Here is a 26,688-nt window from a genome sequence, read left to right as displayed (position 1 = left end):
TAAATATGTACAATTACTATATGTCAACTTAAAAAAGTAAACCTAAATCCCGGTGATGTGAATCCCAGGTCTACAAATCCGAATAACATCAACTAACGAATAAATTTTCTTAAGGGAAAATCCTCTGTCTGTCTTTTTGCCCTTATTCTGCTCAGAGTCAAGTAAACTCTCCCTGAAATTCTCTGGAAGTGTGAGGTGGAATATGGATTTACCTTTCTTACTCTTTTTCAACATGAAGTAATGACTCAGAGTCCAAGTTCAATGCTGAAATAAAGAGAGTCTAGTAAACTCAAGCAGAACTTTAGATATCTGTCTCTATTTTCCATACATGTAACTCGCTTTCATAATTTATTCTTCAAGCAAAATTGACTTAAATTGCTTTGCTTATACCTCTGAATTTCAGCTTTCTCTTAAAGTTTGGCCTGGTAATTTCTTACTAGCTTGTCAGTTTTTATAAGATAATTTTTAAGATCTCCTACCTAGCATTTTGTTTGTTCTCTATCAACTTAATTTTCTGAAAAGCATAGTTGATTATAACTGAAAATATTGATTAGAACATTGACACATACTTTGTTCTTGATTAATATTTGCATTTGTATGTACATTGCAGCACTATTTATAATAGCAAAGACATGGAATCAGCATAGGTGCCCATCAATGGTAGAATGGATAAAGAAAATGTGGGTACATATAAACCATGGAATGTTACACAGCCATAAAAAAGAATGAAATCATGCTCTTTACAGTGGCATGGATGCAGCTGGAGGCCATTATCTTAAGCAAATTAATGCAGAAACAGAAAATAAAATACCACATGTTCTCACTTATAAGTGGGAAGTAAACAATGGGTACACATGGACACAAAGATGGAAAAAGTAGACACTGGGGAATACTAGAGGTTGGAGGGTAAGATGGGGGCAAGGGTTGAAACACTATTGAGTATTACACTCACTACCAGGGTGACAGGATTAATCATACCCTAAACCTCAGTGTCACATAATATACCCATGTAGCAAACCCGCATATGTACTCCATGAATCTAAAATAAAAGTTGAAATTCTATTTTAAAAAAATTAAAAAATAAAGGCATATCTCTGCAGCAGTACATGGGGTGAGGCACCCTTTCCCTACAAGTTTACCAAAAAAATTTAAATTAAAATTAAAAATAAAAGTAAATAAATACATTTTTCGTCTCTCTTAGACACATTTTAACATACCACTACCCCTTTATAATGGCTTTTTAGTTGAATACGTGCATAAGTGTATGTAGGGCACATGTGAGCATGCTTGTGTATATTCAGACCTTAACTGTAATACAACTCTGTGCCTTTGATAAGGCACTGATTGCCTCTGGACAAATTTTCTCAGTTGTAAATTGAAGCAGTAGAATTAAGTGATCTCAAATATCTGCTCTAGTTTTATGAACTATATTTCTATGATATAAAGGTTGCATTTTGAAGTAATGACTGTCTTTTATCTTTTATATCTCTTCTATATTTTTCCAGGCCAAGATATTTTTCACAAAGTCCTGGGGAAAAAAATCTCACAAACAAATAGAAGTGGTTCCTTATTGCTATAAAATAAAGCTCAGCTCCTTTGCACATGCATGAGACACCAGGTGCCATGGATCCTGTCTGCCTTGCCAGGTTCACCCTTTACTGTTCCTTGCCACACAATTTCTGCTGTAGAAACAACATATTGATTTATGCTTCTTTTCCTCTGTCCATCCTTTTTACCGCATTTCTTTGTTTAGCCTAACTCATCTTCATCCTTTCAGATCAGCCCAGGTATCCTCTCTTTCAAAATTTCTTCAAATTCTAGGACAGGCTTGGTGTTTTCTCTGAGAGATTATGCTATCATAGCACTTACTTAACATTATGCTGAAACCACCTGCTTCTGTTAACCATCCCTGATACAAGCCTGGAAACTCCCTGAAGACAACACTTGTCATTTATCTTTGTAGCCTCAACATAAATAATGTATAATTGCTAAAGAAGATTAAATCTGATTTTCTCCTCATTAGGTAGTGACTTTTATTTCTGACTTTCAATATGTTCTACATCAATACAAACTTTATTGTTTTATCCATATTTTATTAATTATTTTAATACTGAATTATCAATTGCTTCTAACAGTAGGACTTTGGCATTTTACTAATCTCTTAAATATGACATTTTATATGATGGTCAATATTTCTTCTGAAAAACATACATTCAATTTTGTAATTAGTTTATACTGATGAGATAGGAAAAAAGATTCAAAATTTTTCTGGAAATTTACTATGCTGAAAAAATTATACTAATAGGTTCATTTCATACATTGAAATGTATCTGAGAATTGTGCCATTTTGTATGAGATGGATAACAATTTTATGTACTGTTTAATTATTCTATTATTAATAATTGAATAATTAAAATCTTAGCTATAATTTATTAAGTACTTATTTTATTCCAGATACTCTTCTAAAAGTTTTAAACATAACTCAGGTGATACCCACAACAATGTTATTAGTGCTAGTAGCATTGTCTTTATTTTATAGAAATTTACACTTTACAGAAATTCACTTTACAGAAAATTAAATAGAAGCCTTTATTAGTGACTAGTTGTCTGCGTATTTTTTATTTGAACCTAGTATACCTACTGAAGTGGATTAATTTAATTGTTAATCAACTGAAAAATAATAATGGTATTAGATATATATAGTAAAAGAGTATCTTGCTAGGGTACTGTGGAGGGAAGATAAGGAATTAAATCATACATCCTAACCTTTAGGGGTCTGCTATCTTATAGAGGAAACAGCGTATAAAAATCTGCTGTTTCATGAGCTATTCATTTTTTTTATTGCTTGGCTATTTAAGCAATGTCTAAGTCATTGTTTTTTGGTACATTTTCAAGAATAAACATAGGAAAAAATTAAATTATAATTAATTCAAATAGTAAGGTTTGCTTGTAGAAAAAAATGTGTTTTTTCCCATCACTTTGAAAATGCTAGTGATAGTTTCCTTTGCCATGTCAAAGATTTTTAGCTTGATGCAGCCCCATTTGTCCATTTACTTTTGTTGCCTATGCTTTGGGGTCCTACACAACAAATCATTGCCCAGACCAATGCTGTGGAATTTTCACCCTTTGTTTTCTTCCAGTAGTTTTACAGTTTCAGGTCTTAGATTTGAGTCTTTAATTCATTTTTAGTTGATATTTGCATATGGTGTGTGAACCCCGAATATCTGAAACAGATCTCAGTTGATTTAGAAAGTTTATTTTGCCAAGGTTGAGGATGTGCACCCGTGACACAGCCTCAGGAGATAGTGACAACATGTGCCCAAGGTGGTCAGAGCACAGTTTGATTTTATACATTTTAGGGAGACATAAGCCATCAATCAACATATGAAAGCTGAACATTGGTTCGGTCTGGAAAGGTGGGACAACTCAAAGCAAAGGCAGGACAACTGGAAGTAGGGAGGTGGCTTCCAGGTCATAGGTAGAAAAGTGACAAATGGTTGCATTCTTTTGAGTTTCTGATTAGCCTCTCCAAAGGAGCCAATCAGATGTGCATTTATCTCAGAGAGCAGAGGGGTGACTTTGAATAGAATGGGAGGCAGGTTTGCCCTAAGCAGTTCTCAGCTTGACTTTTCACTTTAGCTTAGTGATTTTGGGACCCCAAGATTTATTTTCCTTTCACAGGTGTGTGGCAAGGGTCCAATTCCATTCTTCTGCATACAGATAACAGCACAGTGAATCTACAATCTACTGAATGAGAGAAAATATTTGTAATCAATATGTCTAATAAAATGGTAATATCCTAAATAAACAAGAAACCCAAAATTCTCAAAAGCAAAATAAATAAATAAATAAATGAAAAGACCTGGGCAAAGAACCTGAATACTGAATAGACATGTCTCAAAAGAAGATATACAAATAGCCAACAGTCAAATGAAAATATGTATCATCACTAATCATTAGGGAAATGCAAATTGCTTGAACTCGGGAGGCAGAGCTTGCAGTGAGCCGAGATCACGCCACTGCACTCCAGCCTGGGTGACAGAGCAAGACTCCATCTCAAAAAAAAAAACAAAAAAAAAAAAACAAAACCATAGATACCACCTGCACCTGTCAGAACAGCTATTTTCTTTCTCTTTTTTTAAATTTTTGTTATTTTACATTAAGTTCCGGGATACACTGCAGAATGTACATGTTTGTCACATAGGTGTATGTGTGCCATGGTGGTTTGCTGTGCGTATTGACCCGTCATCTAGGTTTCCTCCCCTCACCCCCAATCCCTCAACAGGCCCAGGTGTATGTTAGAACATCTGTTTTCAAAAAGACAAAATATAAAAACAAATGTTGGCAAGGATATGGAGAAAAGGAAACCCTGTTCTCTGTTGGTGGGAATGTAAATTAGCAGTCACTAAGGCAAACAAGGTGGAGGTTCCTCAAAAGACTAAAACATAGACCTACCATATGATCCAGCAATCCCACTGCTGAGTATATATCCAAACGAATGGAAATCAACATATTGAGGAGATAGTTGCACTTGCATGTTTATCGTAGCACTATTCACAATAGCCAAGCTATGGTATCAGTCTAAGCATCCATTAACAAATGAACGGATAAAGAAAATGCGGCATATCTACATAATGTAATTCCAGTCAGCCTTTAGAAAGAAGGAAATCTTGTCCTTTCAAAATAGGACAAGTATACTTAGTATACTGAAGGACAGTGTACTAAGTTAAATAAGCTTGGCACAGAAAAGCAAATATCACAAGTTCTCAATTATATGTAGAATCTAAAACAATCAAACTCATAGAAGCAAAAATTGAATGCTGGTTATCAGAGTGGGGAAATAGTCAAAGGGTATGAAGCTGCAATGAGACAGGAAGAATAAATGTTAAGTATTTAAAGTGATGGATATGTTAATTAGCTTGATTTAATCACTCCATGCTCTGTATATACATGATAACATCACTTTGTATCCCATAATTATATAACCGGTCAAAAAATCAAAAATAAAAATCATAAAATACTGATAATAAACATTTGATAAGATTAACACTGAATAACAATATTTTTACTCATCTAGCTGCTCATTTATAAATAAAAATTATAAGATTAATAATGTTGATAAATGTTGAAGGTGAACCTCAGCTGAGCTTCCCCAAGGACTGTCAAAAGCATAAGGATTATTGTTAAAAGAACAGTGTTTTTTGGACGTGCACTTTGATAGTCCCAGTTATTATGGTACAAGTCATTCAATTTAATTGATTTAAACTGAATCATCTGCTGTCTAATTGGCTCATAGCCAGTGGGATTTATGTTAGTAAATGAGCATCAGAGAGAGAAATAATACTAATGGGAAGTTTATGTTTCACTAAGAATTTCTTCTAGTGAATCGCTTGAAACTGGAAGGTGGAGGTTGCAGCAAGCCGGGATCGCACCACTGCACTCCAATGTGGGCAACAAGAGCAAAATTCCGTCTCAAAAAAAAAAAAAAAAAAGAATGTCTCCTTGTTCATCAACAAAAATTAAACATATTAAAATGTATGCAAATCAAAAAGCCTACTTTCAAGACTTCTTCTAAACAAGATAGAATAAGTAGGATTAGATATATGCTCCTGCCCACAACATTTTTAAAATGCACAAAATAAATGAAACAAAGGTTTTGAAGACATTGGATATTAGACAATGACAGCAACAACAGAGATAGTAAATAAACAATGTGAGCTCTCTGATTGTCCCAGTATACTTTCTGAAGAGGTTTCCAGGTGGCAACGAAAGAGGAAAACCAGATAGAGCCTATGGCTTGAAGAGACATAGTAGGGAAAGAAGGGAAGACAAAGTTGATAGAGTTTGCAATGCAGAGTACCAGAAAGAAGAGAGCAGCCCAGACAGAGACCTCTAGAGATCTGGAAGAGCTCTCCCCGAGTCATGAGCCGAATACTAATCAGCACAGGGACATGGGAAAACAATTTGAGACCAGAGAAAGAAATGTGTGAAAAGACAGAGGTAACAATCCTTTGTACTTACACAGGGCTGGAAAAATAAATGGTCATTTCCACTAACTAGAGTGCAAATCCTAATAATTCACAGGGTATCGGGTAGAGTATGTTAAAAATTTGTGCCTCAATTGTGGAGCAAAATTAGCCATAGGTCAAATTCTGCTGCGGTCCTGCCTAACAAAATTTAAAGGCAATAAGCAGATACAAACTGCAAGAAATGTTAAAGGAATTCCCACAGGTAGATGGAAAATAATCCAGATGAAAATAAGCATTTGCAGAAAGGGGTGATTTTGTGCCTCATTATAGGTCACATTTTTCTGCTTCCTTTGCATGCCTTGGGATTTTACATTACATGTAGAACTGAAAATTCAACTTTGTTGGGTTCTTGATTATTTATTTTTCTTTTTTTTCTGCATTTTACAAATACTCTTGAGCTTTTTTCTGGAATATTATTGATTTGTTGACAACAGTTTAATCCTTTTGGGTTTTCCCTTTAGCATATGCTAAAAGCCCATACAGACGAACAATAGTATAAAATACCTCCTAAGAACATTTCTGCTTTGCTGTTTGAAATGAAGGCCAATTTATCACTATTGTGATGATTGTCTCATAGAATATTTTACCAAATGTTTATTTGAGATTATCTGATGTCATGATAGCCATGATCATGATGTCAGACAGCCATGGTGGTTTTCTTAGATCATGCCCTCATAGACCTTGCAACCTGACTATTCCTATCTGTTGTTTGTGGAATTGGAAAGCAAATTTTGTGCACCTGTGATAGAATTCTTGATATTCTTCATGGATTTTGTCATTCTGTTCAATGAGAGGTTCTTGCATAAGGACTTTAATCATTAATATTGACATATAAAACTAAAAAAAAGAAATGAAAATTTGGTACTGGATTACCCCAAATATTTATTTTGGACATGAGTACTTCTCAAACTACAGAATTACAACCCTCACGTTTTCTTCACCAACAAGGATATTGTAACACAACAAAAGAGAAAGTTGATATATTTCAGTAAGTTACTGGAAAGTATGGTGTCCTCAGTTCTTAGTCTTCTTGGGAGAAAGAATTCAGCCAAGAAACAATTTAACGAAGAAAGCAGAGAATTTATTGAAGAAAAATAAAGACCAGAGAGTTTATTGAAGGAAGTACACTCCAAGAGAGGAGTGAGCTGACTAGGCTGGGAGCAGCGACAGTAGCAGCAAGGGTTAAGTGTCAGCAGAGATTATTTAAAGAGGCAGAATAGGCTGCTTGGAAGAGAATGGACCAGCAACCCTGAGAGTTGTATGTTGTGGCTTTTATTATGTCACACTCTTTCTTTAAGTTTGCACCTCTGTATTAAGTCTCTGCCTTTGTCTGTGTCTGGTTTCCCATTTCTGCCTTAAGTCCCTGCCTTTTCCCCCACCTAGTTCCCACCCCAGGTTTGTAGGATTCTCCCTTACTGTCAGTTGATGCACATGTGCAGGCCCAGGGATCAATACAAATCTTACCTAATGGCAGTGTGGTTCATTACCAACATCCCAGGAAGGTCGTATAAACAGCAGTTAAATCTGTGGTTATTGTGCCTTTGTATCTCAGGAATTTCCCCTTTGCCCTTTTCCCCTCCTTATCAGCATGTAGCTGACTACATTCTCACAGTTCAATCATAGAATGAGTGGTTACTGGGCATCTTAAGAGGCATTTCGGAGAGTTCCTTCTTACATTGGTAATTTCCCTTCTCTCTGCTCATACCTAGCATGCATGTTTTGGGTGGTCTCTGGGCTATGAGATTTTCCAGAGCTTACTTTTGTAGGGGCTCCCCTTCTTGTTCAGTCTAACTATCTGCCTGTTCTAACAAATACATATTACACTACAGGTGAGATGGCTAGATTATGGAAAGACAACTCTGATTAATTTACCCAAGAGTAAAATTATTCTGAGGCAAGGAGGATAATCCCTGACTACTGATCCAAATGGTAGGATGTAATAGGCAATGGGTGTGTCACATTGCTGAGCTTATGCCTGTAGAGCATAATCTAATACTTTCATATACATTTAAAAAACATTTATGAAATTTTGGGAAGAATCCTTCTGAATTTTGATGTGTGCCATGTTGCTGATCTTACATACCTACAATGGGTCCTAATTTTTGCATATACATAAAAACAAAAGTTTTTGATATTCTAGAAAATAAATCTACATTCATATGAGTTTTCTCCATTTGTTCTGTTCTCCAATTATTATTGTGGAGTTTTTGCACATTGGGATTATTTGAAAATAATTCTAGACTCATAACTCATACATGGTCTGGGTACTATGGGATATCTAGATTGGTTATAATCTGCTCATTTGTTAATATTTAGGGACCTTCTAAAAATAATTCTTTCATAGTTTGTTTCATCTGGAACCTCAGTGTCCAAAGTAGATGCATAAAAGTTACATGGTTTCTAACACAGAGAATAAAGAAATTTCCTCTGATAATATTGAAAAATTAATAATTATAGGAAAGACACTGAAAGAGACTAAGGATTGTTACAAATTTTCAAGACTTGGAGTGTTTTCTGTTAACCAAGGCAAATAAAGTTCAGTTTACCTCAAGGATTTACTATTTATTTTAAGTCTCAACATTCACTTTTTCTATATATTCCTTTACTTCTTGTACAATCAGACAATTTTATTTCACCTGGAGAGCCATACATTATCATTTATAGTTGGTATATATTCTTCTAAATCTCTTTGAATTATACAGCCACTTTTGGAGGTTTTGTAAGTTGGTAATTTCTCTTTCCAATTTAGATTTTCTGTTTCCCTTTTTTTTGGGCCTGTGAACATTTACAAACAGAGAACAAGGATCCCTTTAAACTGCTCTTGACTGTACTTCAGGATACTCTTTGAAAATGTTCTAAAGTCTATTTTCTTTTTATTTTTATATATTGAAAAAGTTTTCTTAAGTAGTTGTGAAAATGCATTACATTGAAGATTTTCAATTTTTTTCTTGTATGTCAAGGCCATTTTTGAATTATGCACATCTGGGTTATTTAAATCATATTCTGGTCTCTCCCATTCTGCTGTTTATGACATTTTTTTTTCCAGAAAAGGTGTTAACAATTAAGTAAACTCATTGGCATAGATATGATTGTCCAGAAGATTTTTTAAAAATCCGTAAATTATAGTACTTAACATGGCTTTAGACTGGGATTTAAAAGCAATCTGAAACTTCACATTCTTGCCATGATGTTATAAGAAGGATTAGATTTACCATCCTGCTGGGAAACAAAACAAAACAAAAATAAAACAGATGTCTTTCAGACATTGACTTTTAAAAGACATCCCTCAGGACTTTGATTTTTCAGAGAAGTGAAGCAGTTGAGACTAATCTTGTAACTGTTCTGGTTTGCTTCCTAGACAAAATTTCAAAAGCACATGCACAGAGAGGTAAATCCAAAGCCCCCAAGCAACCTCATGGAGGTGAGGAATGTAAATGGGGAAAAGGGAAGGTTGAGGCAGCTGGAAATTGTAGGGGCAGAGATCTTGAAAAGAGAGAGCACTGTATCATTTCTTAGGTCTAGTAGTAATTGTTTTATAAATTTAGAAGCCCCAGTGTTAGGTGCATATATATTTAAGATTGTGATACTTTCCTGTTGGACAAGATCTTTTATTATTATGTAATGTCCCTCTTTGTCTTTTTTAATTACTGTTGCTTTAAAGTTTGTTTTGTCTGATATAAGAATAGCTACTCCTACTTGCTTTTGGTGTCCATTTGCACAAAATGTATTTTTCCACCCCTTTACCTTATGTGAGTCCTTATGTGTTAGGTGAGTCTGTTGAAGGCAGCAGATACTTGGTTGGTGAATTCTTATCCATTCTGCCATTCTGTACCTTTTAAGTAGAGCATTTAGGCCATTTACATTCATTTAGTATTGAGATGTGAGGTACTATTCTATTCATCCTGCTATTTGTTGTTTGCATATCTTGGTTGTTTGAGTTTTTTTGTTGTTGTGTTGTTGTTGTAATAGTTGTGTGTGTGTATTGTTGCATTATAGGTCCTGTGAGATTTATGCTTTAAAAAAGTTCTGTTTTGATGTATTTCAAGGATTTAGTTCAAGGCTTAGAGGTCCTTTTAGCAGTTCTTGTAGTGCTGGCTTGGTAGTGGCATATTCCCTTAGCATTTGTTTGTCTGAAAAAGACTGTAACTTTCCTTCCTTTATGATGCTTGGTTTCAATGAATGCAAAATTCTTGGCTAATAATTGTTTTGTTTAAGGAGGCTAAATATAGGGCATCAACCCCTTCTAGTTTGTAGGTTTTCTGCTGAGAAATCTGCTGTTAATATGATTGGTTTTCCTTCACAGGACCCCCTATTCAACAAATGGTGCTGGGATAATAGGCAAGCCACATGTAGAAGAATAAAACTGAATCCTCATTGCTCACCTTGTGCAAAAATCAAGGTGGATCAAGGACTTACATCTAAAACCTGGAACCATAAAAATTCTAGAAGATAACATTGGAAAAACCCTTCTAGACATTGGCTTAGGCAAAAACTCCATGACCAACAACCCCAAAGCAAATGCAACAAAAACAATGATAAACAGGTGGGGCTTAATTGAACTAAAAAGTTTCTGCACAGCAAAAGAAACAATCAACAGAGTAAACAGACAACCCACAGAGTGGGAGAAAATCTTCACAATCTATACGTCTGACAAAGGACTAATATCCAGACTCTACAAGAAACTCAAACAAATTAGCAAGAAAAAACAAACAATCACTTCAAACATTGGGCTAAGGACATGAATAGACAATTCTCAAAGGAAGATATACAAATGACCAACAAACATATGAAAAAATGCTCAGCATCACTAAGGATCAGGGAAGTGCAAATCAAAACTACAATGCGATACCAACTTACCCCTGCAAAAATGGCCATAATCAAAAAATAAAAAAATAATAGATGTTGGTGGGAATGTAGTGAAAAGGAAACGCTTTAACACTGCTTGTGGGAATGTAAACTAATATAACTGTGGAAAACGGTATGGAGATTCCTTAAAGAACTAAAAGTAGAACAACAGTTTGATTCAGCAATCCCACTACTGGATATCAACCCAGAGGAAAAGAAGTCATTATACAGAAAAAGATACTTGCACACACATGTTTATAGCAGCACAATTTGCAATTGCAAAAATATGGAACTAGCCCAGATGCCTATCAGTTAATGAGTGGATAAAGAAATTGTGATATATATATATATCCCATGTGATATATATAATATGTATATATATATATATATAATATGTATATATATATATATATATATATATACACACACACCATGGAATATTATGTGGCCATAAAAAGGAACAAAATATTGGCATTCTGGCTTTCGCAGCAACCTGGATAGAATTGGAGACCATTATTTTATGTTAAGTAACTCAGGAATGTAAAACTGAACATAGTATGTTCTCACTTATAAGTGGTAGCTAAGCTATGAGGATGCAAAGTCATAAGAATGATAAAAGGGACTTTGGGAACTGGGGGAAAGATTGGGAGTTGAGGTAAGGGATAAAAGAGTACAAATCGATACAGTGTATACTGCTCTGATGATGGGTACACCAAAATCTCACAAATCACCACTAAAGAACTTACTCATGTAACCAAACACCACCTGTTCCCCAAAAACCTATGGAAATTTAAAAAGAGAGAGAGCTATGCAGACAAGAGCTTCAGAAATCTAACTAAAGTGCCCTTTTATATCATTGTTGAATACTCAGATATGCAAGTGTGGAGTAAAACTCCATGAGGCCAGGCAAAAAAAGCAACCAAGTATCTATAAGAAAAAATTTCCAGAGCTCACACAAGGCAAGCTCTAACAACATATATTGAACTCCACCTAGCCAGAGTGAAGAGTTCTTGATTATTTAGCATATTTAAGAGAGTAACTTTTCATCAGAGGCGATGGTATCTTAGTAATTTGGACAAATTATCAGTGGAATAAAGGCAACTCTAGACTGCTCTCAGGAAAGCTTTAAAAAATGACTCAAAGGGATGACACTCATCTATAAGTAACCAACTTCCTGTCAAAACAAAGCCTAACAATTTTTAAAGGAAGAAAACAAGAATCCAGCCATACCAACATCAAATCCGTAATGTTTAGCATAAAATAAAAAATGACTGCTAAGTAAAAAAATGTAATCCAAAGCAGGAGAAAAATAATCAAATAGAACTATAAATGACATAGATAATGGAACTAGCAAATACATTAAGCAGCTATTATAAATATGTAAACATGTAAAGAATAACATGAACAAAATAAAAGGGTAAATAGAAATTTAAAAAACAAACAACTAGATAGAACTTATAGAGTTGAAAACTAATGTCTAAATGAAATTTTAACTAGATAGGATTAACAACACATAAGGCATTACACAAGAAAATATCAGTAAATATTCAAATTTAGCAATGAATCTATCAAAAATGAAAAAGAAAGAGAATGAAATAATTTGTTTCAGTAACCTATGGAACAAAATAAATTTATGTGCAGATATGGAATAGGAATTCCAAACAGGGTAAGGACAGAGAAATAAAAAAATAAAAATTGAAGAAATAGAGGTTACTATATTCCCAAATTTAAATAAAGTTACAATGCTAACTCAACACCTAGAAAGATTTTAAAATGCCTATAAAAATAAAACAAAGCACATCAAAATAAAATTGCTAAAAACCTATGAGAGAGAAAATATTAACAGTATCCAGAGAAAAAAGACAAATTATATAAGAAAAACAAGGATTAAAATGTATGCATATTGGTTGCGCAGTAGTGCTAGTGGCTTCGCAATTTGGTCCTCAGACCTGGCAGCCGCCACTGGTGCTGAGCTGGTAGGAAGCCCCTGTCGGTGAGCTCGTTGGAGCTTGAACCCATTGTCACCCCTCTGACTCACCAGCAAAAAAATGAATAAATAAATAAAAATAAATTTTTTAAAAAATGGTTGAAGCAGATTGCCCAGGAAAGTTCTTCATTGGTGGGCTTAATATGGAAACTAATGAGAAAGCTCTTGAAGCACCATTTGGCAAATATGGACGAATAGTGAATAGTGGAAGTACTTTTGATGAAAGACCGTGAAACCAACAAATCAAGAGGATTTGCTTTCGTCACCTTTGAAAGCCCGGCAGACGCTAAGGATGCAGCCAGAGACATGAATGGAAAGTCATTAAATGGAAAAGCCATCAAAGTGGAATAAGCCACCAAACAATTATTTGAAAGTGGTAGACGTGGACTGCCTCCACCTCCAAGAAGTAGAGGTCCTCCAAGAAGTCTGAGAGGTGGAAGAGGAGGAAGTGGAGTAACCAGGGAACCTCCCTCATGGGGAGGACACGTGGATGATGGTGGATATTCCATGCATTTTAACATGAGTTCTTCCAGGGAACCACTCCTAGTAAAAAGAGGACCACCGCCAAGAAGTGGGGGTCTTTCTCCTAAGAGATCTGCACCCCCTAAGAGATCTGCACCAGTTCACAGCAGCAGTGAATGGAAGGAAGAGCTCCTTTATCACGTGGAAGAGATAGTTAGGGAGGTCCACCTCTAAGGGAACTGCCACCCTCTCGTAGAGATGTTTATTTGTCCCCAAGAGATGATGTGTAGTCTACTAAAGACAGCTCTTCAAGCAGAGATTACCCAAGTTCTTGTAATACAAGAGATTATGCACCACCACCACGAGATTATACTTACCGTGATTAAAGTCATTCCAGTTCATGTGATGACTATCCATCAAGAGGCTATAGCGATAGAGATGGATATGATCGTGATCATGACTATTCAGATCATCCAAGTGGAAGTTCCTACAGAGATTCATATGAGAGTTATGATAACTCACATAGTGCTCCACCTACACAAGGGCCCCCACCATTTTATGCTGGAAGCAGTTGCTATCATGATTACAGCAGCTCACGTGACTGATATGGTAGAAGTCGAGACAGTTACTCAAGCAGCCGAAGTGATCTCCATTCAAGTGGTTGTGATCGGCTTGGCAGACAAGAAAGAGGGCTTGCCCCTTTTATAGAAAGGGGGTACCCTTCTCCATGTGATTCCTACAGCAGTTCAAGCTGCAGAGCACCAAGAGGTGGTGGCCGTGGAGGAAGCCGATCTGATAGAGGGGGAGGCAAAAGCAGATACTAGAAGCAAACAAAACTTTGGACCAAAACCCCAGTTCAAAGAAACAAACAAAAAGTGAAACTATTCTGTCATAGCTACCCAAGGACTACTAAAAGGAAAAATTGTGTTACCTTTTTTAATTCCCTGTTATGTTCCCCTCCAGAATTTTTATGTTCTTGTGAGGAAAAAAGTAAAACTTGTTTAATTTTATCTGACTTTATGACATTGCTTTTAAACAAGCAAATGTTAAATGTGTTAAGACTTGTTGTACTAGTGTTGTAACTTTCCAAGTAAAGTGTTCCTAGAGGCCACTCCTATCTGATTTTTCCCAGTAAATGAGGCAAGCAATTCTAAGATCTTCCACAAAACGTCTAGCCATGTAAAATGAAGAGATGAATCGTTCTGCCTATGCAAACAAGCTAGCTATTAGAGGGTGGTTGGGGTTTGCTACTCAGAAGATTTCAGGGTGTCTTCCAACTGAAATCTCAATGTTCACAGCATGAAAAACCTGAAATCAGATGCCTATGCAAGGCAAGTGCTATTCACGCAGTAGATCCAAAAAAGCAAATGGATAATGCTGGACATTTTGCCTTTCTGACATTTCCTTGGGAATCCGCAAGAACCTCCCCTTTCTCCTCCATGAATAAGATGATTTAAGTATGTGTTAAACAGCTACAGAATACTAAAAAAAAGTTTGGCCAAAACCAACCGTGAAGCTGCAAAGGTGTCTGCTCTTACTGTTTCAAATTTTTGCAACTCTGTAATGTCTCACTTTTAAAGGAACAGCTTGATTGCAACGGAGAAAATAGATAAGCAATAAAGTTATCTCCAACTTCCTAAAGGCTTATGACTTCTAAAAAGTTAATCTATCAGCATTCCATATCAGATTTAAAGCACCAAATGCCTGTGAAACAGCAAAGATGGTTGAGGATTATGCTCATTATGGTCGTGGAGTGCTGATTTATTCACAGTAGATAAAGCTGGCAGTCAGATAAATCAAATGCTAAGAGTTTTTGAAGCAGAAGGTGGCTGATTGTCGATAAGTCACTACAGTTACATAAGAAGTGCTGTCAGAATTGGTTTGGTGCAATCAATAGATTTTGCCTTCAAGGGTTCCTGTGGACCTGAGGATGGCATCAGTGTTGATTAACATTCATAACTAGGGAGTGAGTAGTAGTTACTTAAAACAATAATTGACCAAATGGAAAAGGAGAAGTAATTAAGGAAATTGGTAAGTGGAGGTAGTCAGAAAGTTCTTGTCTTCCTTTACATAGATTTTATAGCTTTGGTTTTCATTTTGTTTAGATAAAGTCAAGGGGACAACTCTTCAATTTAGAACTTAAGTTGAATCATAAAAATGATGAATAAGTGGTAGCTCTGTCTAGTGAAGTGTCTATGTCTGTCAGTAAGTGAAACATTTTTTGGTGGTGGCTTATCCAGAAACAGAGTTTAGTTGTAGAATAAAACTTAGAAAGTGGTTGGGGTTTGCTACTCAGAAGATTTCAGGGTGTTTTCCAGCTGAAATCTCAATGTTCTCAGCATGAAAAACCTGAAATCAGATATCTATGTAAGGAAAGTGCTATTCACGCAGTAAATCCAAAAAAGCAAATGGATAATGCTGGCCATTTTGCTTTTCTGACATTTCCCTGGGAATCCACAAGAACCTCCCCTTTCCCCACCCCGAATAAGACCATTTAAGTGTGTGTGTTAAACATAGAAAGTAACAAACATGCTAAGATGGCAAGCACACTGGAAACAAGTAGGCCACTTTTGTTGATTGTTTTACAAGCTCACTTTACCTCCCAATCTTGGAAATAAGTTTTAGTTTATTGCTTTAGAGACTAGAGCCAATAGTATAATTTTCTCAAAGGAAACAGACTTGAGTTGTTGGATTACAAGAACTAACTCAACTTCTAAGATTTTATTTTTTTGTCGTAATTATGGCACTGTCATGTTTTGCCATTTGCAACTTGGGATAGTAAGTACAACATTTTAAACTCTCATTTGACAGGCTACTACTAATCACAGACCTGTAATGGGTAATGACCAAATTTATGTGGTTGTTGCACTTCCATAGTTGTCTTAGCCCAATCCTTCCATACTCTTATGATTACTTGGGTTAAAGCTTCTGTGAGGACCTTTTTGGCTCTTGAGATATACTAGATATTTAAGATATTTAGATATCCTAAAGATAGCATAGGATATAGAGATTGTACAAATTATGAATGAATATTAAGTTCAAAGCAAGGAGTATGTTAAAATGACCAGACACCTGTTTGATAAATAGTTTACTGACCTAGCAGACTTGTGGAAAAAGAATTAGATCTTGATTCTTCTGGGTTTATACTGGTTGTAAAACAGAATGATATAGAAAATGTTTTCCTTGTTTAACTGGTAGTTGAACATAGAACTTGGGTATTATAGATCACTTTTCACTTTTTGGAATGTTATGTATTGAAACTTAATAAAACTTTAACATGGCACAAAAAAAGTATGCGTGTTGCCTATGGAAAATATACAACCAAAAAGTTAGTGGAATAACCTCTTAGAAGGTGTAGAAAATATTATTGCAACCTAAAATCTATATTCAGTAAAAGTGCATATTTCAAATACAAACTCAAATAAGCATCTCTGAATATAGCTAACCCTATAAATATATAAGCAATTGAATTAGTAGTTTGTAAACTTCACCTCAAAGAACACACAGTCCCACATACATTCATAGTTATATTCTATAAATTGTTTAACAAATAAATACTATTCTTACACATTTTTTTTTTCAGAAAACAGAGGTCAACATTATCCTGATAACAAAAGTCAAAAAAGAAACTTCAAGGAAATAAAACTGGGACATAATATCTTCATAAAGATAGATACAAAGTTCTTAACAAAATATTAGCAAATGTTGTTACCAGTAGGCATCCAGGTTCTTGGCGTCTCGAACAAGGAATTGAACAAAACTCACAAACAAAGCAAGGAAAGCAAAAGCTGGGATTTATCAAAAATGAAAGTACGCTCCACAATGTGGGAGCCTGAGCATAGGGGCTCAAGAGCCCTGTTTACAGGATTTTCTGGAATTTCAATACTCTAGAGGTTTCCCATTGGTTACTTGGCATATATTCTATGTAAATGAAGAGGATGAGATGAAGTCACAGAGTCATTTACTTGGGTTGTGCCCTATTGTAAATGGAGAGGATATTATTTGGTGTGTGTGATCTAGGTAAATGGAAAGGATGAATGTGAAGTTACCAAGTGTAAATGGCATGAATGGAGAGGAGGAAGTGAAGTTACAAAGCCATTCACAGTCCTGTCATTGCCGACGTGCTTTCATTTGATTTAGTTCTAGAAAGTCAGCATGGATCGGTCTTAAGTTCCCTGCCTCCAGGTCCTATTCTCCTGCCTCAATGTGATATATCATAGCCCAGTTAGTTTTATAGCAGAAATGCAAGGTTGGTTTGACTGTCAACCTATATAATTTACTACATTAATATACTTTTTAAAAAGCTATGATTATCACAAAAGATGCAGTAAAGCCTTTGAGAGCATGTAATACCCATTCAACTTGATAAAAGTCAAGTTGAAAAACTCTCAGCTAAAATCACACTTAATGGTAAAAGATTTAGTGTTCTTCCTTTAATATCAGTAATAAGGAAATGATTTCCACTCTTATTATAAATTCATTCAATAAGTCAAAACATAAAACATATGAACATTAGAATGGAAGAATTAAATCTGTCATTTACATATGACATATGCAGAAATGTGTATGTGCATATACATTGAGGAATCAAGACAAAGCTACTGGCATTTGTGAGTAGGCTAGCAAATGCTGCAAGATATCAGGTCTCCACACAAAAATCAATTATATCTCTATATACTAACAATGAACAGAAATCAAATTGTAAAAAATATCAGTCATAATAGTATCAAAAACATGAAATGACTAGTGATAAACTTTAAAAAATATGTGCAAAGCAAACAAAGAATATTGCTGAGAGAAATCTCTATGCAATCTCAATCAACAGGATTACTTGTTGAAATTGAGAAGCTTATTTTAAAATATATGCTAATATAAGAGATAACAAATAAATAAGTAATTTTAATTTTTAAAGAAAATGTTAGAGGACTTACACTGCCTGGTTTCAGGATATAATATAAATACAGACATAATCAGGCCAATTTGATGTTGTTATGAAGACGGACACATAAATCATTAGAATAGAATCAAAAGTCTAGTTAGCTAGGTACATAGATAAGACAGATAGATATTAATTTATCTTTCACAATGTTGCCAAGTCAATTTAATGAGAAAATTATACTGTTGAAATACTATGACTGGAACAATAGCATATTTTTATGGAGAAAAATAAAACTTTGTTCTTAATTCACACCATACAACAAACAACTCAAAATAGATTATAGACCTAAAATTAAGAGATACAAGTATTAAAGTTTCAGAAGATCAAACATTTTTATGATTTTAGGTTGGTTAGCAAAAATATTTTGTATAGAACATAAAAAAGTATGAATAACAAAAATATTCATATTTAGAATACATCAAAATGAAAAACTACTGCTCTTTAAAACATACCCATAAACAAATAAGGCAAGTCATAGAGTAGAAGAAAATATTGGAAATGAATATATTTAACACAGAAATATAAGAAATACATCTAGACTATATAAGGAACTCTTAAAATTCAATAGTAAGAAGAAAAAGAATCAATTTTAAGTTAGAAAAAAGATGTAAATATTTATTTGATTTAAGAAGATATACAAATGACCAATTAGCACCTGGAAAAATTGTCAGCATCATTAGTCATCAGGGAAATTAAAACTAAAATTATAATTGGATACCACTACAAATCCAATAGAATGGCTAAAATGCAAGACTAACAATACCAATATTGATAACTGGTTATTCACATACATTGCCTGTGAGAATATAAAATGACAGCCTTTGAAAAATGCATTTTAGCAGTTTTATATAAATTTGAACAGATATCTGCCATTTGACCTAGCCATTCCATTTCTAGATATTTGCCCAAGAGAAATGAAAACATACACCCACACAGAGACTTGTACACAAATGTTTATAGCTTTTTTATTCCCTATAGCCAAAATCTGGGAACAGTCCAAATAGCCATGAACATGTGAATAGATAAACATGTTAGCATAACATACAATTGAATGTTAAGAAGCAATAAAAAGGAATGAACCGTCGATACAACTTCACAACATGGATGATCTCAAAAACATTATGTTGAAAAAGAAGTCAGGCACAGAAGAGTAGTTACTTTTGAGTCATTCATATGAAACTCAGGAAAGAATTCCAATCTTTATAGGTAGAAAGCAGATCTGTGACTGGGGCTAATGTGGGTGAAACAGGATTGACTGTGAAGAATCACAAGGAACTTTTTCAGGTGATGAAAATGTTCCATGTCTTGAGGTAATGATGGTAGTTACCTGTCTGTACACATTCTTCGAAACTCATCAAAATATACACTAAATTGGGATGCATTTTATTTTAAGTAAATTATCCCTGATAAAGTGTATTGTATTGAAATACAACTTAATCTAAGTTTTATATCTTAGAGAAAATTTAGATTTCCAAAATAAGAAATATGATTCTATATATTTTCATAAGTCTGTGCATCAGTCTATACACCAAGCAGTATATAAAATTATTATACTTATTTATGTTTTAATAAATTAACATAGTGTAATAATATGATGTAATAGAGAAAACCTTATGCTAAGGATGAGAATCCCAAAGGCAGATTCCAGTTCTGCTTATTGCTGGGTATGTGGTCTTCATCAAAGCCACTGACGCCCTCCATGTGTCACTTTTCATACTTAATAATGAATATTATAATACAAATCCAATACAGTGCAGTAATATTCAAATGACAAGATGATTTTGTCCTTTACCACAACTTTAAAGCATTACGTAAAGATAGCCTTTTTTCAATATTATCATCAACATTACTTTAAAAAGTAGACATTGGCTTTGTTACAACTTGTTCAGGGAGTCTATGTTTCCCACAATAAGAGAGAGCTGCTTTATGCTCTAATGTCATCCCGGATTCAGAGAATTTTTAACTTTAATATTAGATCATATTTACTTCAGTGAAAGAGGTGAAAGGCTATTGGAAAAAATAAAAATGGATGGCAGCTTAGCCATCAAAAAATACAATAAAGCTTGGGCATGGTGGCTCATGCCTATAATCCCAGCACTTAGGGAAGTTGAGGTGGGAGGATCGCTTGAGTATAGGAAAGTGTGACCAGCTGGGGCAACACAGTTAGACGTTATCTCTACAAAAAATTTAAAATAGTAGCTGCTTGTGGTGGCATGCACCCGTAGTCCCAGCTGCTCAGGAAGCTGAGGCGAGAAGATTTCTGGAGCCCAGGAGTTCCAGGCTGCAGTGAGCCATGTTTATACCACTGCACTCAAGCCTGGGTGACCGAGTGAGACCCTGATTTAAAAAAATAATAATACAATATGTACCATCACATACTGGAAAAAGAATATATACCCTTTTGATTCTAGGTGAGATTTGTTTTCTATGAATATATCTTAGTTTGATATGTCTTATTGGAAGTAAAGTGTATATATTATTATTTATTTATATGTCTATTTAAAACTAGTAACAAGGAGCTAGGCAAAGCTCAAATGAGGGCATCTTTTCCAAATTTTATAATTCTTTGCTCATTTATGCTTAAATATACATTGATTTTGCTATATGCTAAATTTTTAAATTTTTGTTCTGTATATGAGTGTATTTTGTATTAAAATGAATGACCAACTATAGCAAACCTACTGTAGAAAATAGTGAACTGTGATAATAAATAATTTCTACCCTCTTGTCTCAAAATAAACTGGATCACTTCTTTAGGATTAAGTAGCAAAATAAAATAAAACAAATTCTAACAGAAATACAATGAGTAGCAGAGAGACAAGGAAAGAATCTTAGTTTTATAGCTGTATTCAGTTGTAAAGAAGATAAGACATATAGTACAGTAGAAGATTGAAAAGTCAAGGAGGAAAAGAATTATTTAACTAAATAAAATGGTTTGTGAAAAACTAACAAATGGAAGACCTCCACAAAAATTTGTAATGGTTTCCTGGCAATGTTATTGGCTAAATAGTGGAGTAATGCCCCTGAGAAATTCTAAGTGCACTATTACTTAGGAAATGTAAAAACTTGTTTGGGCTAATCGTTAGACACAAAGAGATTGGACCTCAGATTGAACAAATTCCATGGTAAATGGAAAGAACTTGGCTTTCTGAAGGCTTTGTGAGGGCAATAGCTTTTCAGTCAGTGAATCTAAACCGCAAATTTGCTTGGTCAATAGATCAACATTTGCATTTGGGAAATCCATTATTTCCCTTCTATAAGGCCTCACTTTAATCCTACATTGTGATTTTACTAAAGAAAAGTGACTCCTTCACCTCCCCCAGAAAGTTAATATTTTCTTGTCTATTTAACATTGTGAGTTAACTATTGTTGTGATTAATGCAGTTTCTTGATTTCAAGTTGTTCTCATTTGTTTGAATCCTGAAATAGCTTTAACGAATGGACTGTGACTATAAACAATTCCAATTAAAAAGCAATCACTTTTCAACTAGCTTTACAAGAATTGATTTTCTATTAAAATACTCAGGCCATGTTTCAATCACAATGCAATGAAGTTCCCATTTTAAATTACAGCAAATGAGATTTAACCACTCTAAACTAAACACGCACCTAATACTTCCTAATATTAAGACTCCAAATTTCCAGATTATAGGAGAAAGACCAGATCATTTTAATCCATGAAAGTTTAATTTGCTCGTTGACCTTTCATTCTTCTCCTACAGAGACTCTTCCTTATTTTATCCATTGAAGATATATTACATGTACAAGGCACTGTTTGAGGCAAGGCTTGGAGCAATAAAATAACATACCTGACCACCTCACAGAAAGATCTTAGGACCACCATTTGAAGATTTTATAACAGAAGACTTAAATTGTATGTAGTAAACTGACATGAAAGTCAAAATTACATGCAGTGTCTAATTCATGTTGGCCTAAAGGATGGAACAGATCAGATGGTGTAGTGTTTTTTTTTTTTTTAAATTTTAGGGAAAATAGGGATCAGTAGGAGGTAGGCTGCTCAAAGGGTGCTTTATAGGAGAGGTGAGACTTTATATTTCTATTCTGTACATATCTTAAAATATCTTTGGCATGCCAGGGTATGAGCTATTCTTGGAAATGCAAAGATAAATAAATACATACCCTGAGTTTATAGACTAAGGACTGAAACATACCTACAAACAAATAGCAACAATATTACTTAAACTGAAAACAGAGGAATGAGACAGAGAAGGCAGCTTAATGAATTGCTTGAGCAAAAGAAGAAAATGGAAATGGGAGATTGGCATTTTTTGAAAATCTAGTGTCTGCTAGATACATCATTTTATATATCATTAATTAAAAAAAACACTGCAAAGCATTATTATTATTATTATTCTCATTTTAGAGGTGAAGAAATTGAGATGCATAAAAATTTAAGTATTTTTCCCAAGATTAACGGTAGGATTAAGATTTGAATGCCAGCCTGCCAGCTTCAAAACCCTTCTTCTCAAAAAAGTAAGTGTTTAGGAACCTTCCAATTATAATCCTGAATATAATTCTACAAGTGTATAAGACTGCACTAATTTATCACAGGTAACTGTCTAATATCATAGAGAAATAGACCTAAGATCTACTTCCTCAAAAATGTTTAGGCTCTATATATGCCTCTGCAAATTTTCTTTACAAATGGAATACAAATGAGAGGAATTTATTTTATTATAAAACTTGCACCAAACTTTTGATACTGACTTTCTGCTTGGAAACTTCCAGCAAAGTTGATTTTGGGGAAAAGAGCAGGAAGCTTTGAACATGGAAATGCAGAAGCAATATTTTGTTCTAAAACCTAAAATTGAAACTTGGATATTATTCCAGTCAGCTAATGCTGCATAACCATCCCCATAGTTTATTGACTTAAAACACCTGTTTTAACTTTCTCATGATGTTGAAGGTCATAAATTTGGGAATGGCTTAGGTAGACAGTTTACCTCTTGCCAAACTGGCATTATCTGCAGAGATTTTACCCATAGGATATGCTTTCAAGGCGATCTCTTCACACAAACGTCTGGCATCTCTGCTCTTTGGCCTCCATTCTCTCTCTCTCTCTTCCCCTCCACCCACAACATGGCATTTCAATCAATCTGGGATGTTTATGTAACTTAAATATCTCACATCATGGCCACGCTTCTTATATGACATTGACTACTCTCAGAGTAAGAACTACAGAAGCAAACAGCCCAAGATACCCAGGGTAAGTTGCAGAGATTTTTATGACCTAACTTCAGAAGTAGCCAGACATCACTTTCCCATATTCTATTAGCCAAATAAGTCATTCAGACCAGCCCAGATGTAAGGGGAAAGGAGAAATAGATGTCACCTCTTCATAGGGATTTGTGTATAGAGGGAAAAAGAAAATTGATGGTACCTATCTTAAAGACAAGCTTCTGCTGCCATGGAACAGTTCTATCATAAATAACTATTGAGGCTTTTAATCAATCATCATCTAATGTACCCTAATTTTAAAGTATTTTTATCACAGGTATGTAAATTAAGTAAGTAGAAAGCAGCACAAACTCCCCACTAGAAATTATGTGGGCCAAAACAAGCAAAGAATTCTATCAGCAGGTAGAGTGATCTGCCTAGAGCACCACTGTTTTTTCAAGGATGTGAAAAAGAAGTTTGAAAACGTAGATTAGTTTGATTGGAAAGTGCATACAACTATTAATAAGCTTGATCCTGTGATATGAGGATCAAATATTTTGTCCAACATTTCCATCTTCATTTTGACTGGTGAAATACACTGGGTGTGATTTTCCTGCTGAAAAGGCTTAGTGAGGATTTAGTCATGTAGCCTGAGTCAATTCCAAAGATCAATAAGATCCCCACCCTCAAAGACATGAAAAGGAAAAAACAAACAAACAAACAAAAGCATTATCTGGTATCTGGTAATGATCTATCTGAATCATTCTGCAATGTGCTACAAACATCTCCACTCAAGACCAAGCCTGACTCTATCTCCAATAAATCTAAGCTGGTACCTGTCAGAGAGAATGACCATGTGGGAAATTCATAAAATAATGAGAGACTTTCCACCCAGACCCCAAGCCACCTATGTTGCTACACACTCACACACACACACATCACACCTTTGTTCTGATAGCTGTCTCTGTGACCAGGCAGCAAATGAGCTGGTGGTTTTCTTATTTTAACTCCTCAGAAGACTTTCACTTACACAAAACGGAAATGAGATACATCAAAGTAAAATTGTGACAGAAAAGTTAAACAGGCAAGGAAGACTTTATTCAAGACTATTGCAATAAGAGAGAGAGACTGAATTCAATTCCACTAACACAAAAAGTTATTAAGCACTGGAGTGAACTAGTAGAAAAGTACTGATGGGCATTAGGCCAGAGGTTGGCCATGTGATCAAGCCATCTATATTTGCTAATTGTTGCTTATGTAAGTTAAGTTCCTACTCTCCCACGAAAACTGGGAAATAGGAAACTCTCTCTTGATATTTACATTTCAAAGGAATGGCTCCCAGGTCCTTGAGAAAGATACTCCTGGGTTGTGAAACTGGTAAGATACTAGCACTGGGAGAAAATTAATATCTCAAAGGGACAATATTGGGGGAAATTCAGCCAGATATAGGGCAAAATTCACCCCCGATATTTCACGTAGTTTCTTTTCTGCTTTCCCTAAGTGTTGGCCAGTCTGAGAAATAAAGGGACAGAGTACAAAAGAGAGAAATTTTAAAGCTGAGTGTCCAGGGGAGACATCACGTCGGCAGGGTCCGTGATGCCCCACAAGCCGCAAAACCAGCAAGTTTTTATTAGTGATTTTCAAAAGGGGAGGGAGTGTACGAATAGGGTATGGGTCACAGAGATCACATGCTTCACAAGGTAATAAGATATCACAAGGTAAATGGAGGCAGGGCGAGATCACAGGACCACAGGACCGGGGCGAAATTAAAATTGCTAATGAAGTTTCGGGCATGCAGTGTCATTAATAACATCTAATCAGAAGACAAGGTTTGAGAGCAGACAAATGGTCTAACCAAAATTTATTAGGTGGGAATTTCCTTGTCCTAATAAGCCTGGGAGTGCTACGGGAGACGGGCTTATTTCATCCCTACAGCTGCGACTGTAAAAGACAGCCACCCCCAAAGCAGCCATTTGGGGGATGCATCCCTCAGGGATGCATTCTCTTTCTCAGGGATGTTCCTTGCTGAGAAAAAGAATTCAGTGATATTTCTCCCATTTGCTTTTCAAAGAAGAGAAATATGGCTCTATTCCACCTGGCTCACAGGCAGTCAGAGTTTAAGGTTATCTCTCTTGTTCCCTGAACATTGCTGTTATCCTGTTCTCTTTTCAAGTTGCCCAGATTTCATATTGTTCAAATACACATGCTCTACAAACAATTTGTATAGTTAACACAATCACCACAGGGTCCTGGGGGGACATACATCCTCCTCAGCTTACAAAGATGACGGGATTAAGAGATTAAAGTAAAGACAGGCATAAGAAATCACAAGGGTGTTGATTGAGGAAGTGATAAGTGTCCATGAAATCTTCACAATTTATGTTCAGAGATTGCAGTAAAGACAGGCATAAGAAACTATAAAAGTATTAATTTGGGGAACTAATAAATGTCCATGAAATCTTCACAATTTTATGTTCTTCTGCCATGGCTTCAGCCGGTCCCTCCGTTCAGGGTCCCTGACTTCCCGCAACAGGACAGACAAAGAATTTACAACAGAACATTTTATAAAGTAAATGCTCTAAGAAAAGGGAGGTCAACACCTATAGTCTGGGAAAAACCTGTCTTAAGTTTTTTCAAGCTGAGGACAATGTCAAAAGCTTCTTGGTCAAATTCATTTAATATACCAAAGCTAGGATATGTTATCTAAGGAGTCTTACCTCAAAACGGATTCTAGGTAACTCACATGAAAACTCCAGCCAACCCTGTCTCTACAAAACAAAAAAGTACAAGCTAAAAGATGAACTCTGAGCCATAGCAAGGACTTTAAACTTCCTAATGGACTGGGACACATCCCTCAGCTTCAATTTCTCCCTCCAGCGAAGTTGGAATAGAAAGTAATTGTTATGATGATGTCCTGCACAGAAGAAAACCCAGTCTCTATCCAGCTTTATCCAAGCTTAAAAGAAAGCCCCAAAGCATTAATTTTGCAATATGTAGAGAGTACTAGATTCAGCAATCTTATATGTTTTGTTAAAACTAATTTGCAGCCTTAAAATTACATTTTATATAGGCCATGCCCCTTCAGGCATTTCAGTTGTACCTAAAATTCTATAAAATAGAATCCCCTCACAGAGGAGCTGTCAGTGTCACAAGCCTAAGAATGTTTGCCCTTGAGATTAACACTGTGGTTCTGAAAAATGCTGTCTATGTGTTTTACCATTTCTGAAATACTCTGCTTGTAAATCACA

At 35.2% G+C, this 26,688-nt stretch overlaps 1 pseudogene; it reads left to right on the top strand.

Moving 5' to 3' along the window:
• The first annotated feature begins 12,956 nt into the window (after positions 1–12,956).
• LOC101130018 (RNA-binding motif protein, X chromosome-like) lies at positions 12,957–14,186 on the top strand (annotated as a pseudogene).
• Positions 14,187–26,688: the final 12,502 nt, after the last annotated feature.

Source organism: Gorilla gorilla, chromosome 5 (assembly GCF_029281585.2).
Source record: "Gorilla gorilla gorilla isolate KB3781 chromosome 5, NHGRI_mGorGor1-v2.1_pri, whole genome shotgun sequence".
Lineage (NCBI taxonomy): Eukaryota > Metazoa > Chordata > Mammalia > Primates > Hominidae > Gorilla > Gorilla gorilla.
Note: the sequence above shows the minus strand (reverse complement) of the source record. Positions and strands in the feature narration are given on the sequence as shown.